The sequence below is a fragment of the Ovis canadensis genome, chromosome 7 (genome assembly GCF_042477335.2).
Source record: "Ovis canadensis isolate MfBH-ARS-UI-01 breed Bighorn chromosome 7, ARS-UI_OviCan_v2, whole genome shotgun sequence".
NCBI lineage: Eukaryota > Metazoa > Chordata > Mammalia > Artiodactyla > Bovidae > Ovis > Ovis canadensis.
In genome coordinates this window covers 10,755,867-10,769,505 of record NC_091251.1, presented here as the reverse complement: position 1 = coordinate 10,769,505, position 13,639 = coordinate 10,755,867, and positions in this window count along the sequence as shown.

Here is a 13,639-nt window from a genome sequence, read left to right as displayed (position 1 = left end):
GTCGTGGCACCATTCCAAGAGACCCCCAGATGTGTCAGTCCATTCCAGAGGAACCTGTTTTCCCTGCACTGCCTTGACGTTCAAGCCGAGGATCGACTCCCACCACGTGTGCACGTGGGACAGCCCTGTGGGAAAGCCTCGTGGGAAAGCCTCGTGGGAAAGACTCGAGGGAAAACCATAGATCCTTTGATCCACGCGGTGGACTGCGTGACACTGCTGCTACCGCTCTGGAGGAAAGCGCAAGTGCATGCCCGCACTCGAGACGAGGACTGACTCCCCTGGGGAGACTCCAGAAGTACCCCAAGATCCATGTCAGCACTGGAGAGGAATCCTCAGGTTCCGGCCCCGACTCCACACAAGGTCTTAGGCCCCGGCATCGACGGGAGAGGAATGCCGAGAGGCCCCTGAGGAACTCGCATGGGGACTGGCCTTTCCTGAGGCCACCAGAGCGGGTCCCTGTGGTCCCCATCGTAAGTCGAGAGCACCTGCCGCAACTCGAGAAAATCCAGGAGGTTTTGCCCTCCAGGCGAGATGAGGCCCATTTCCGCTGAGGCTTCTCGAGGCTAATCACATCTAACCACTGAAACTTCCAAAGGGTCCTTCCCACCCTTGCTGCAACTGAAGCAGTTCTGCGACATACCCGTCTCCACTCGAGAGGAAGCACGTGGGGTCCCGCAGACATCCAGGGGAGCCCTGTTTCCGCCTCCTAGCTCGAGATGAGGGATCCTTTCCCTGTTTCGTAGGGAAAGAATTCCCTGCGTTCCCGTCGCATCTCAAGAGGAGGCGATCTCCACAGGAAAGGCGAGAGGAACTCCAGGGTCGTGACACCATTCCAAGAGTCCCCCAGATGTGTCAGTCCATTCCAGAGGAACCTGTTTTCCCTGCACTGCCTTGACGTTCAAGCCGAGGATCCACTCCCACCACGTGTGCACGTGGGACAGCCCTGTGGGAAAGCCTCGTGGGAAAGCCTCGTGGGAAAGACTCGAGGGAAAACCATAGATCCTTTATCCACGCGGAGGACTGCGTGACACTGCTGCTACCGCTCTGGAGGAAAGCGCAAGTGCATGCCCGCATTCGAGACGAGGACTGACTCCCCTGGGGAGACTCCAGAAGTACCCCAAGATCCATGTCAGCACTGGAGAGGAATCCTCAGGTTCCGGCCCCGACTCCACACAAGGTCTTAGGCCCCGGCATCGACGGGAGAGGAATCCCGAGAGGCCCCCGAGGAACTCGCATGGGGACTGGCCTTTCCTGAGGCCACCAGAGCGGGTCCCTGAGGTCCCCGTCGTAAGTCGAGAGCACCTGCCGCAACTCGAGAAAATCCAGGAGGTTTTGCCCTCCAGGCGAGATGAGGCCCATTTCCGCTGAGGCTTCTCGAGGCTAATCACGTCTAACCACTGGAACTTCCAAAGGGTCCTTCACACCCTTGCTGCAACTCAAGAAGTTCCCCGACATACCCGTCTCCACTCGAGAGGAAGCACGTGGGGTCCCGCACACATCCAGGGGAGCCCCGTTTCCGCCGCCTAGCTCGAGATGAGGGATCCTTTCCCTGTTTCGTAGGGAAAGAATTCCCGGCGTTCCCGTCGCATCTCAAGAGGAGGCGCTCTCCACAGGAAAGGCGAGAGGAACTCCAGGGTCGTGCCACCATTCCAAGAGTCCCCCAGATGTGTCAGTCCATTCCAGAGGAACCTGTTTTCCCTGCACTGCCTTGACGTTCAAGCCGAGGATCCACTCCCACCACGTGTGCACGTGGGACAGCCCTGTGGGAAAGCCTCGTGGGAAAGCCTCGTGGGAAAGACTCGAGGGAAAACCATAGATCCTTTGATCCACGCGGCGGACTGCGTGACACTGCTGCTACCGCTCTGGAGGAAAGTGCAAGTGCATGCCCGCATTCGAGACGAGGACTGACTCCCCTGGGGAGACTCCAGAAGTACCCCAAGATCCATGTCAGCACTGGAGAGGAATCCTCAGGTTCCGGCCCCGACTCCACACAAGGTCTTAGGCCCCGGCATCGACGGGAGAGGAATCCCGAGAGGCCCCCGAGGAACTCGCATGGGGACTGGCCTTTCCTGAGGCCACCAGAGCGGGTCCCTGAGGTCCCCATCGTAAGTCGAGAGCACCTGCCGCAACTCGAGAAAATCCAGGAGGTTTTGCCCTCCAGGCGAGATGAGGCCCATTTCCGCTGAGGCTTCTCGAGGCCAATCACGTCTAACCACTGGAACTTCCAAAGGGTCCTTCACACCCTTGCTGCAACTCAAGAAGTTCCCCGACATACCCGTCTCCACTCGAGAGGAAGCACGTGGGGTCCCGCACACATCCAGGGCAGCCCTGTTTCCGCCTCCTAGCTCGAGATGAGGGATCCTTTCCCTGTTTCGTAGGGAAAGAATTCCCGGCGTTCCCGTCGCATCTCAAGAGGAGGCGCTCTCCACAGGAAAGGCGAGAGGAACTCCAGGGTCGTGGCACCATTCCAAGAGACCCCCAGATGTGTCAGTCCATTCCAGAGGAACCTGTTTTCCCTGCACTGCCTTGACGTTCAAGCCGAGGATCGACTCCCACCTCGTGTGCACGTGGGACAGCCCTGTGGGAAAGCCTCGTGGGAAAGCCTCGTGGGAAAGACTCGAGGGAAAACCATAGATCCTTTGATCCACGCGGTGGACTGCGTGACACTGCTGCTACCGCTCTGGAGGAAAGCGCAAGTGCATGCCCGCACTCGAGACGAGGACTGACTCCCCTGGGGAGACTCCAGAAGTACCCCAAGATCCATGTCAGCACTGGAGAGGAATCCTCAGGTTCCGGCCCCGACTCCACACAAGGTCTTAGGCCCCGGCATCGACGGGAGAGGAATGCCGAGAGGCCCCTGAGGAACTCGCATGGGGACTGGCCTTTCCTGAGGCCACCAGAGCGGGTCCCTGTGGTCCCCATCGTAAGTCGAGAGCACCTGCCGCAACTCGAGAAAATCCAGGAGGTTTTGCCCTCCAGGCGAGATGAGGCCCATTTCCGCTGAGGCTTCTCGAGGCTAATCACATCTAACCACTGAAACTTCCAAAGGGTCCTTCCCACCCTTGCTGCAACTCAAGAAGTTCCCCGACATACCCGTCTCCACTCGAGAGGAAGCACGTGGGGTCCCGCAGACATCCAGGGGAGCCCTGTTTCCGCCTCCTAGCTCGAGATGAGGGATCCTTTCCCTGTTTCGTAGGGAAAGAATTCCCTGCGTTCCCGTCGCATCTCAAGAGGAGGCGATCTCCACAGGAAAGGCGAGAGGAACTCCAGGGTCGTGACACCATTCCAAGAGTCCCCCAGATGTGTCAGTCCATTCCAGAGGAACCTGTTTTCCCTGCACTGCCTTGACGTTCAAGCCGAGGATCCACTCCCACCACGTGTGCACGTGGGACAGCCCTGTGGGAAATCCTCGTGGGAAAGCCTCGTGGGAAAGACTCGAGGGAAAACCATAGATCCTTTGATCCACGCGGAGGACTGCGTGACACTGCTGCTACCGCTCTGGAGGAAAGCGCAAGTGCATGCCCGCATTCGAGACGAGGACTGACTCCCCTGGGGAGACTCCAGAAGTACCCCAAGATCCATGTCAGCACTGGAGAGGAATCCTCAGGTTCCGGCCCCGACTCCACACAAGGTCTTAGGCCCCGGCATCGACGGGAGAGGAATCCCGAGAGGCCCCCGAGGAACTCGCATGGGGACTGGCCTTTCCTGAGGCCACCAGAGCGGGTCCCTGAGGTCCCCGTCGTAAGTCGAGAGCACCTGCCGCAACTCGAGAAAATCCAGGAGGTTTTGCCCTCCAGGCGAGATGAGGCCCATTTCCGCTGAGGCTTCTCGAGGCTAATCACGTCTAACCACTGGAACTTCCAAAGGGTCCTTCACACCCTTGCTGCAACTCAAGAAGTTCCCCGACATACCCGTCTCCACTCGAGAGGAAGCACGTGGGGTCCCGCACACATCCAGGGGAGCCCCGTTTCCGCCTCCTAGCTCGAGATGAGGGATCCTTTCCCTGTTTCCTAGGGAAAGAATTCCCGGCGTTCCCGTCGCATCTCAAGAGGAGGCGCTCTCCACAGGAAAGGCGAGAGGAACTCCAGGGTCGTGCCACCATTCCAAGAGTCCCCCAGATGTGTCAGTCCATTCCAGAGGAACCTGTTTTCCCTGCACTGCCTTGACGTTCAAGCCGAGGATCCACTCCCACCACGTGTGCACGTGGGACAGCCCTGTGGGAAAGCCTCGTGGGAAAGACTCGAGGGAAAACCATAGATCCTTTGATCCACGCGGCGGACTGCGTGACACTGCTGCTACCGCTCTGGAGGAAAGCGCAAGTGCATGCCCGCATTCGAGACGAGGACTGACTCCCCTGGGGAGACTCCAGAAGTACCCCAAGATCCATGTCAGCACTGGAGAGGAATTCTCAGGTTCCGGCCCCGACTCCACACAAGGTCTTAGGCCCCGGCATCGACGGGAGAGGAATCCCGAGAGGCCCCCGAGGAACTCGCATTGGGACTGGCCTTTCCTGAGGCCACCAGAGCGGGTCCCTGAGGTCCCCGTCTTAAGTCGAGAGCACCTGCCGCAACTCGAGAAAATCCAGGAGGTTTTGCCCTCCAGGCGAGATGAGGCCCATTTCCGCTGAGGCTTCTCGAGGCTAATCACGTCTAACCACTGGAACTTCCAATGGGTCCTTCACACCCTTGCTGCAACTCAAGAAGTTCCCCGACATACCCGTCTCCACTCGAGAGGAAGCACTTGGGGTCCCGCACACATCCAGGGGAGCCCCGTTTCCGCCTCCTAGCTCGAGATGAGGGATCCATTCCCTGTTTCGTAGGGAAAGAATTCCCGGCGTTCCCGTCGCATCTCAAGAGGAGGCGCTCTCCACAGGAAAGGCGAGAGGAACTCCAGGGTCGTGCCACCATTCCAAGAGTCCCCCAGATGTGTTAGTCCAGTCTAGAGGAACCTGTTTTCCCTGCACTGCCTTGACGTTCAAGCCGAGGATCCACTCCCACCACGTGTGCACGTGGGACAGCCTCGTGGGAAAGCCTCGTGGGAAAGACTCGAGGGAAAACCATAGATCCTTTGATCCACGCGGCGGACTTCGTGACACTGCTGCTACCGCTCTGGAGGAAAGCGCAAGTGCATGCCCGCATTCGAGACGAGGACTGACTCCCCTGGGGAGACTCCAGAAGTACCCCAAGATCCATGTCAGCACTGGAGAGGAATCCTCAGGTTCCGGCCCCGACTCCACACAAGGTCTTAGGCCCCGGGATCGACGGGAGAGGAATCCCGAGAGGCCCCCGAGGAACTCGCATGGGGACTGGCCTTTCCTGAGGCCACCAGAGCGGGTCCCTGAGGTCCCCGTCGTAAGTCGAGAGCACCTGCCGCAACTCGAGAAAATCCAGGAGGTTTTGCCCTCCAGGCGAGATGAGGCCCATTTCCGCTGAGGCTTCTCGAGGCTAATCAAGTCTAACCACCGGAACTTCCAAAGGGTCCTTCACACCCTTGCTGCAACTCAAGAAGTTCCCCGACATACCCGTCTCCACTCGAGAGGAAGCACGAGGGTCCCGCACATATCCAGGGGAGCCCCGTTTCCGCCTCCTAGCTCGAGATGAGGGATCCTTTCCCTGTTTCTTAGGGAAAGAATTGCCGGCGTTCCCGTCGCATCTCAAGAGGAGGCGCTCTCCACAGGAAAGGCGAGAGGAACGCCAGGGTCGTGCCACCATTCCAAGAGTCCCCCAGATGTGTCAGTCCATTCCAGAGGAACCTGTTTTCCCTGCACTGCCTTGACGTTCAAGCCGAGGATCGACTCCCACCACGTGTGCACGTGGGACAGCCCTGTGGGAAAGCCTCGTGGGAAAGCCTCGTGGGAAAGACTCGAGGGAAAACCATAGATCCTTTGATCCACGCGGCGGACTGCGTGACACTTCTGCTACCGCTCTGGAGGAAAGCGCAAGTGCATGCCCGCATTCGAGACGAGGACTGACTCCCCTGGGGAGACTCCAGAAGTACCCCAAGATCCATGTCAGCACTGGAGAGGAATCCTCAGGTTCCGGCCCCGACTCCACACAAGGTCTTAGGCCCCGGCATCGACGGGAGAGGAATCCCGAGAGGCCCCCGAGGAACTCGCATGGGGACTGGCCTTTCCTGAGGCCACCAGAGCGGGTCCCTGAGGTCCCCGTCGTAAGTCGAGAGCACCTGCCGCAACTCGAGAAAATCCAGGAGGTTTTGCCCTCCAGGCGAGATGAGGCCCATTTCCGCTGAGGCTTCTCGAGGCTAATCACGTCTAACCACTGGAACTTCCAAAGGGTCCTTCACACCCTTGCTGCAACTCAAGAAGTTCCCCGACATACCCGTCTCCACTCGAGAGGAAGCACGTGGGGTCCCGCACACATCCAGGGGAGCCCCGTTTCCGCCTCCTACCTCGAGATGAGGGATCCTTTCCCTGTTTCGTAGGGAAAGATTTCCTGGCGTTCCCGTCGCATCTCAAGAGGAGGCGCTCTCCACAGGAAAGGGGAGAGGAACTCCAGGGTCGTGCCACCATTGCAAGAGTCCCCCAGATGTGTCATTCCATTCCAGAGGAATCTGTTTTCCCTGCACTGCCTTGACGTTCAAGCCGAGGATCGAGTCCCACCACGTGTGCACGTGGGTCAGCCCTGTGGGAAAGCCTCGTGGGAAAGCCTCGTGGGAAAGACTCGAGGGAAAACCATAGATCCTTTGATCCACGCGGAGGACTGCGTGACACTGCTGCTACCGCTCTGGAGGAAAGCGCAAGTGCATGCCCGCATTCGAGACGAGGACTGACTCCCCTGGGGAGACTCCAGAAGTACCCCAAGATCCATGTCAGCACTGGAGAGGAAACCTCAGGTTCCGGACCCGACTCCACACAAGGTCTTAGGCCCCGGCATCGACGGGAGAGGAATGCCGAGAGGCCCCCGAGGAACTCTCATGGGGACTGGCCTTTCCTGAGGCCACCATAGCGGGTCCCTGAGGTCCCCGTCGTAAGTCCAGAGCACCTGCCGCAAACTCGAGAAAATCCAGGAGGTTTTGCCCTCCAGGCGAGATGAGGCCCATTTCCGCTGAGGCTTCTCGAGGCTAATCACGTCTAACAACTGGAACTTCCAAAGGGTCCTTCACACCCTTGCTGCAACTCTAGAAGTTCCCCGACATACCCGTCTCCACTCAAGAGGAAGCACGAGGGTCCCTCACACATCCAGGGGAGCCCCGTTTCCGCCTCCTAGCTCGAGATGAGGGATCCTTTCCCTGTTTCGTAGGGAAAGAATCTCGGCGTTACCGTCACATCTCAAGAGGAGGCGCTGCCACAGAAAAGGCGAGAGGAACTCCAGGGTCGTGCGACCATTCCAAGAGACCCCGATGTGTCTGTCCATTACAGAGGAACCTGTTTTCCCTGCACTGCCTTGACGTTCAAGCCGAGGATCGACTCCCACCACGTGTGCTCTTGGGACAGCCCTGTGGGAAAGCCTCGTGGGAAAGCCTCGTGGGAAAGACTCGAGGGAAAACCATAGATCCTTTGATCCACGCGGCGGTCTGCGTGACACTGCTGCTACCGCTCTGGAGGAAAGCGCAAGTGCATGCCCGCATTCGAGACGAGGACTGACTCCCCTGGGGAGACTCCAGAAGTACCCCAAGATCCATGTCAGCACTGGAGAGGAATACTCAGGTTCCGACCCTGACTCCACACAGGTCTTAGGCCCCGGCATCGACGGGAGAGGAATCCCGAGAGGCCCCCGAGGAACTCGCATGGGGACTGGCCTTTCCTGAGGCCACCAGAACGGGTCCCTGAGGTCCCCGTCGTAAGTCCAGAGCACCTGCCGCAACTGGAGAAAATCCAGGAGGTTTTGCCCTCCAGGCGAGATGAGGCCCATTTCCGCTGAGGCTTCTCGAGGCCAATCACATCTAACCACTGGAAATTCCAAAGGGTCCTTCACACCCTTGCTGCAACTCAAGAAGTTCCCCGACATACCCGTCTCCACTCGAGAGGAAGCACGTGGGGTCCCGCACACATCCAGGGGAGCCCCGTTTCCGCCTCCTAGCTCGAGATGAGGGATCCTTTCCCTGTTTCGTAGGGAAAGAATTCCCGGCGTTCCCGTCGCATCTCAAGAGGAGGCGCTCTCCACAGGAAAGGCGAGAGGAACTCCAGGGTCGTGCCACCATTCCAAGAGTCCCCCAGATGTGTCAGTCCATTCCAGAGGAACCTGTTTTCCCTGCACTGCCTTGACGTTCAAGCCGAGGATCCACTCCCACCACGTGTGCACGTGGGACAGCCCTGTGGGAAAGCCTCGTGTTAAAGCCTCGTGGGAAAGACTCGAGGGAAAACCATAGATCCTTTGATCCACGCGGCGGACTGCGTGACACTGCTGCTACCGCTCTGGAGGAAAGCGCAAGTGCATGCCCGCATTCGAGACGAGGACTGACTCCCCTGGGGAGACTCCAGAAGTACCCCAAGATCCATGTCAGCACTGGAGAGGAATCCTCAGGTTCCGGCCCCGACTCCACACAAGGTCTTAGGCCCCGGCATCGACGGGAGAGGAATCCCGAGAGGCCCCCGAGGAACTCGCATGGGGACTGGCCTTTCCTGAGGCCACCAGAGCGGGTCCCTGAGGTCCCCATCGTAAGTCGAGAGCACCTGCCGCAACTCGAGAAAATCCAGGAGGTTTTGCCCTCCAGGCGAGATGAGGCCCATTTCCGCTGAGGCTTCTCGAGGCTAATCACATCTAACCACTGGAACTTCCAAAGGGTCCTTCACACCCTTGCTGCAACTGAAGCAGTTCCGCGACATACCCGTCTCCACTCGAGAGGAAGCACGTGGGGTCCCGCACACATCCAGGGGAGCCCTGTTTCCGCCTCCTAGCTCGAGATGAGGGATCCTTTCCCTGTTTCGTAGGGAAAGAATTCCCGGCGTTCCCGTCGCATCTCAAGAGGAGGCGCTCTCCACAGGAAAGGCGAGAGGAACTCCAGGGTCGTGGCACCATTCCAAGAGACCCCCAGATGTGTCAGTCCATTCCAGAGGAACCTGTTTTCCCTGCACTGCCTTGACGTTCAAGCCGAGGATCGACTCCCACCACGTGTGCACGTGGGACAGCCCTGTGGGAAAGCCTCGTGGGAAAGCCTCGTGGGAAAGACTCGAGGGAAAACCATAGATCCTTTGATCCACGCGGTGGACTGCGTGACACTGCTGCTACCGCTCTGGAGGAAAGCGCAAGTGCATGCCCGCACTCGAGACGAGGACTGACTCCCCTGGGGAGACTCCAGAAGTACCCCAAGATCCATGTCAGCACTGGAGAGGAATCCTCAGGTTCCGGCCCCGACTCCACACAAGGTCTTAGGCCCCGGCATCGACGGGAGAGGAATGCCGAGAGGCCCCTGAGGAACTCGCATGGGGACTGGCCTTTCCTGAGGCCACCAGAGCGGGTCCCTGTGGTCCCCATCGTAAGTCGAGAGCACCTGCCGCAACTCGAGAAAATCCAGGAGGTTTTGCCCTCCAGGCGAGATGAGGCCCATTTCCGCTGAGGCTTCTCGAGGCTAATCACATCTAACCACTGAAACTTCCAAAGGGTCCTTCCCACCCTTGCTGCAACTGAAGCAGTTCTGCGACATACCCGTCTCCACTCGAGAGGAAGCACGTGGGGTCCCGCAGACATCCAGGGGAGCCCTGTTTCCGCCTCCTAGCTCGAGATGAGGGATCCTTTCCCTGTTTCTTAGGGAAAGAATTCCCTGCGTTCCCGTCGCATCTCAAGAGGAGGCGATCTCCACAGGAAAGGCGAGAGGAACTCCAGGGTCGTGACACCATTCCAAGAGTCCCCCAGATGTGTCAGTCCATTCCAGAGGAACCTGTTTTCCCTGCACTGCCTTGACGTTCAAGCCGAGGATCCACTCCCACCACGTGTGCACGTGGGACAGCCCTGTGGGAAAGCCTCGTGGGAAAGCCTCGTGGGAAAGACTCGAGGGAAAACCATAGATCCTTTGATCCACGCGGAGGACTGCGTGACACTGCTGCTACCGCTCTGGAGGAAAGCGCAAGTGCATGCCCGCATTCGAGACGAGGACTGACTCCCCTGGGGAGACTCCAGAAGTACCCCAAGATCCATGTCAGCACTGGAGAGGAATCCTCAGGTTCCGGCCCCGACTCCACACAAGGTCTTAGGCCCCGGCATCGACGGGAGAGGAATCCCGAGAGGCCCCCGAGGAACTCGCATGGGGACTGGCCTTTCCTGAGGCCACCAGAGCGGGTCCCTGAGGTCCCCGTCGTAAGTCGAGAGCACCTGCCGCAACTCGAGAAAATCCAGGAGGTTTTGCCCTCCAGGCGAGATGAGGCCCATTTCCGCTGAGGCTTCTCGAGGCTAATCACGTCTAACCACTGGAACTTCCAAAGGGTCCTTCACACCCTTGCTGCAACTCAAGAAGTTCCCCGACATACCCGTCTCCACTCGAGAGGAAGCACGTGGGGTCCCGCACACATCCAGGGGAGCCCCGTTTCCGCCTCCTAGCTCGAGATGAGGGATCCTTTCCCTGTTTCGTAGGGAAAGAATTCCCGGCGTTCCCGTCGCATCTCAAGAGGAGGCGCTCTCCACAGGAAAGGCGAGAGGAACTCCAGGGTCGTGCCACCATTCCAAGAGTCCCCCAGATGTGTCAGTCCATTCCAGAGGAACCTGTTTTCCCTGCACTGCCTTGACGTTCAAGCCGAGGATCCACTCCCACCACGTGTGCACGTGGGACAGCCCTGTGGGAAAGCCTCGTGTTAAAGCCTCGTGGGAAAGACTCGAGGGAAAACCATAGATCCTTTGATCCACGCGGCGGACTGCGTGACACTGCTGCTACCGCTCTGGAGGAAAGCGCAAGTGCATGCCCGCATTCGAGACGAGGACTGACTCCCCTGGGGAGACTCCAGAAGTACCCCAAGATCCATGTCAGCACTGGAGAGGAATCCTCAGGTTCCGGCCCCGACTCCACACAAGGTCTTAGGCCCCGGCATCGACGGGAGAGGAATCCCGAGAGGCCCCTGAGGAACTCGCATGGGGACTGGCCTTTCCTGAGGCCACCAGAGCGGGTCCCTGTGGTCCCCATCGTAAGTCGAGAGCACCTGCCGCAACTCGAGAAAATCCAGGAGGTTTTGCCCTCCAGGCGAGATGAGGCCCATTTCCGCTGAGGCTTCTCGAGGCTAATCACATCTAACCACTGAAACTTCCAAAGGGTCCTTCCCACCCTTGCTGCAACTGAAGCAGTTCTGCGACATACCCGTCTCCACTCGAGAGGAAGCACGTGGGGTCCCGCAGACATCCAGGGGAGCCCTGTTTCCGCCTCCTAGCTCGAGATGAGGGATCCTTTCCCTGTTTCTTAGGGAAAGAATTCCCTGCGTTCCCGTCGCATCTCAAGAGGAGGCGATCTCCACAGGAAAGGCGAGAGGAACTCCAGGGTCGTGACACCATTCCAAGAGTCCCCCAGATGTGTCAGTCCATTCCAGAGGAACCTGTTTTCCCTGCACTGCCTTGACGTTCAAGCCGAGGATCCACTCCCACCACGTGTGCACGTGGGACAGCCCTGTGGGAAAGCCTCGTGGGAAAGCCTCGTGGGAAAGACTCGAGGGAAAACCATAGATCCTTTGATCCACGCGGAGGACTGCGTGACACTGCTGCTACCGCTCTGGAGGAAAGCGCAAGTGCATGCCCGCATTCGAGACGAGGACTGACTCCCCTGGGGAGACTCCAGAAGTACCCCAAGATCCATGTCAGCACTGGAGAGGAATCCTCAGGTTCCGGCCCCGACTCCACACAAGGTCTTAGGCCCCGGCATCGACGGGAGAGGAATCCCGAGAGGCCCCCGAGGAACTCGCATGGGGACTGGCCTTTCCTGAGGCCACCAGAGCGGGTCCCTGAGGTCCCCGTCGTAAGTCGAGAGCACCTGCCGCAACTCGAGAAAATCCAGGAGGTTTTGCCCTCCAGGCGAGATGAGGCCCATTTCCGCTGAGGCTTCTCGAGGCTAATCACGTCTAACCACTGGAACTTCCAAAGGGTCCTTCACACCCTTGCTGCAACTCAAGAAGTTCCCCGACATACCCGTCTCCACTCGAGAGGAAGCACGTGGGGTCCCGCACACATCCAGGGGAGCCCCGTTTCCGCCTCCTAGCTCGAGATGAGGGATCCTTTCCCTGTTTCGTAGGGAAAGAATTCCCGGCGTTCCCGTCGCATCTCAAGAGGAGGCGCTCTCCACAGGAAAGGCGAGAGGAACTCCAGGGTCGTGCCACCATTCCAAGAGTCCCCCAGATATGTCAGTCCATTCCAGAGGAACCTGTTTTCCCTGCACTGCCTTGACGTTCAAGCCGAGGATTCACTCCCACCACGTGTGCACGTGGGACAGCCCTGTGGGAAAGCCTCGTGGGAAAGCCTCGTGGGAAAGACTCGAGGGAAAACCATAGATCCTTTGATCCACGCGGCGGACTGCGTGACACTGCTGCTACCGCTCTGGAGGAAAGCGCAAGTGCATGCCCGCATTCGAGACGAGGACTGACTCCCCTGGGGAGACTCCAGAAGTACCCCAAGATCCATGTCAGCACTGGAGAGGAATTCTCAGGTTCCGGCCCCGACTCCACACAAGGTCTTAGGCCCCGGCATCGACGGGAGAGGAATCCCGAGAGGCCCCCGAGGAACTCGCATTGGGACTGGCCTTTCCTGAGGCCACCAGAGCGGGTCCCTGAGGTCCCCGTCGTAAGTCGAGAGCACCTGCCGCAACTCGAGAAAATCCAGGAGGTTTTGCCCTCCAGGCGAGATGAGGCCCATTTCCGCTGAGGCTTCTCGAGGCTAATCACGTCTAACCACTGGAACTTCCAATGGGTCCTTCACACCCTTGCTGCAACTCAAGAAGTTCCCCGACATACCCGTCTCCACTCGAGAGGAAGCACTTGGGGTCCCGCACACATCCAGGGGAGCCCCGTTTCCGCCTCCTAGCTCGAGATGAGGGATCCATTCCCTGTTTCGTAGGGAAAGAATTCCCGGCGTTCCCGTCGCATCTCAAGAGGAGGCGCTCTCCACAGGAAAGGCGAGAGGAACTCCAGGGTCGTGCCACCATTCCAAGAGTCCCCCAGATGTGTTAGTCCAGTCTAGAGGAACCTGTTTTCCCTGCACTGCCTTGACGTTCAAGCCGAGGATCCACTCCCACCACGTGTGCACGTGGGACAGCCTCGTGGGAAAGCCTCGTGGGAAAGACTCGAGGGAAAACCATAGATCCTTTGATCCACGCGGCGGACTGCGTGACACTGCTGCTACCGCTCTGGAGGAAAGCGCAAGTGCATGCCCGCATTCGAGACGAGGACTGACTCCCCTGGGGAGACTCCAGAAGTACCCCAAGATCCATGTCAGCACTGGAGAGGAATCCTCAGGTTCCGGCCCCGACTCCACACAAGGTCTTAGGCCCCGGGATCGACGGGAGAGGAATCCCGAGAGGCCCCCGAGGAACTCGCATGGGGACTGGCCTTTCCTGAGGCCACCAGAGCGGGTCCCTGAGGTCCCCGTCGTAAGTCGAGAGCACCTGCCGCAACTCGAGAAAATCCAGGAGGTTTTGCCCTCCAGGCGAGATGAGGCCCATTTCCGCTGAGGCTTCTCGAGGCTAATCACGTCTAACCACCGGAACTTCCAAAGGG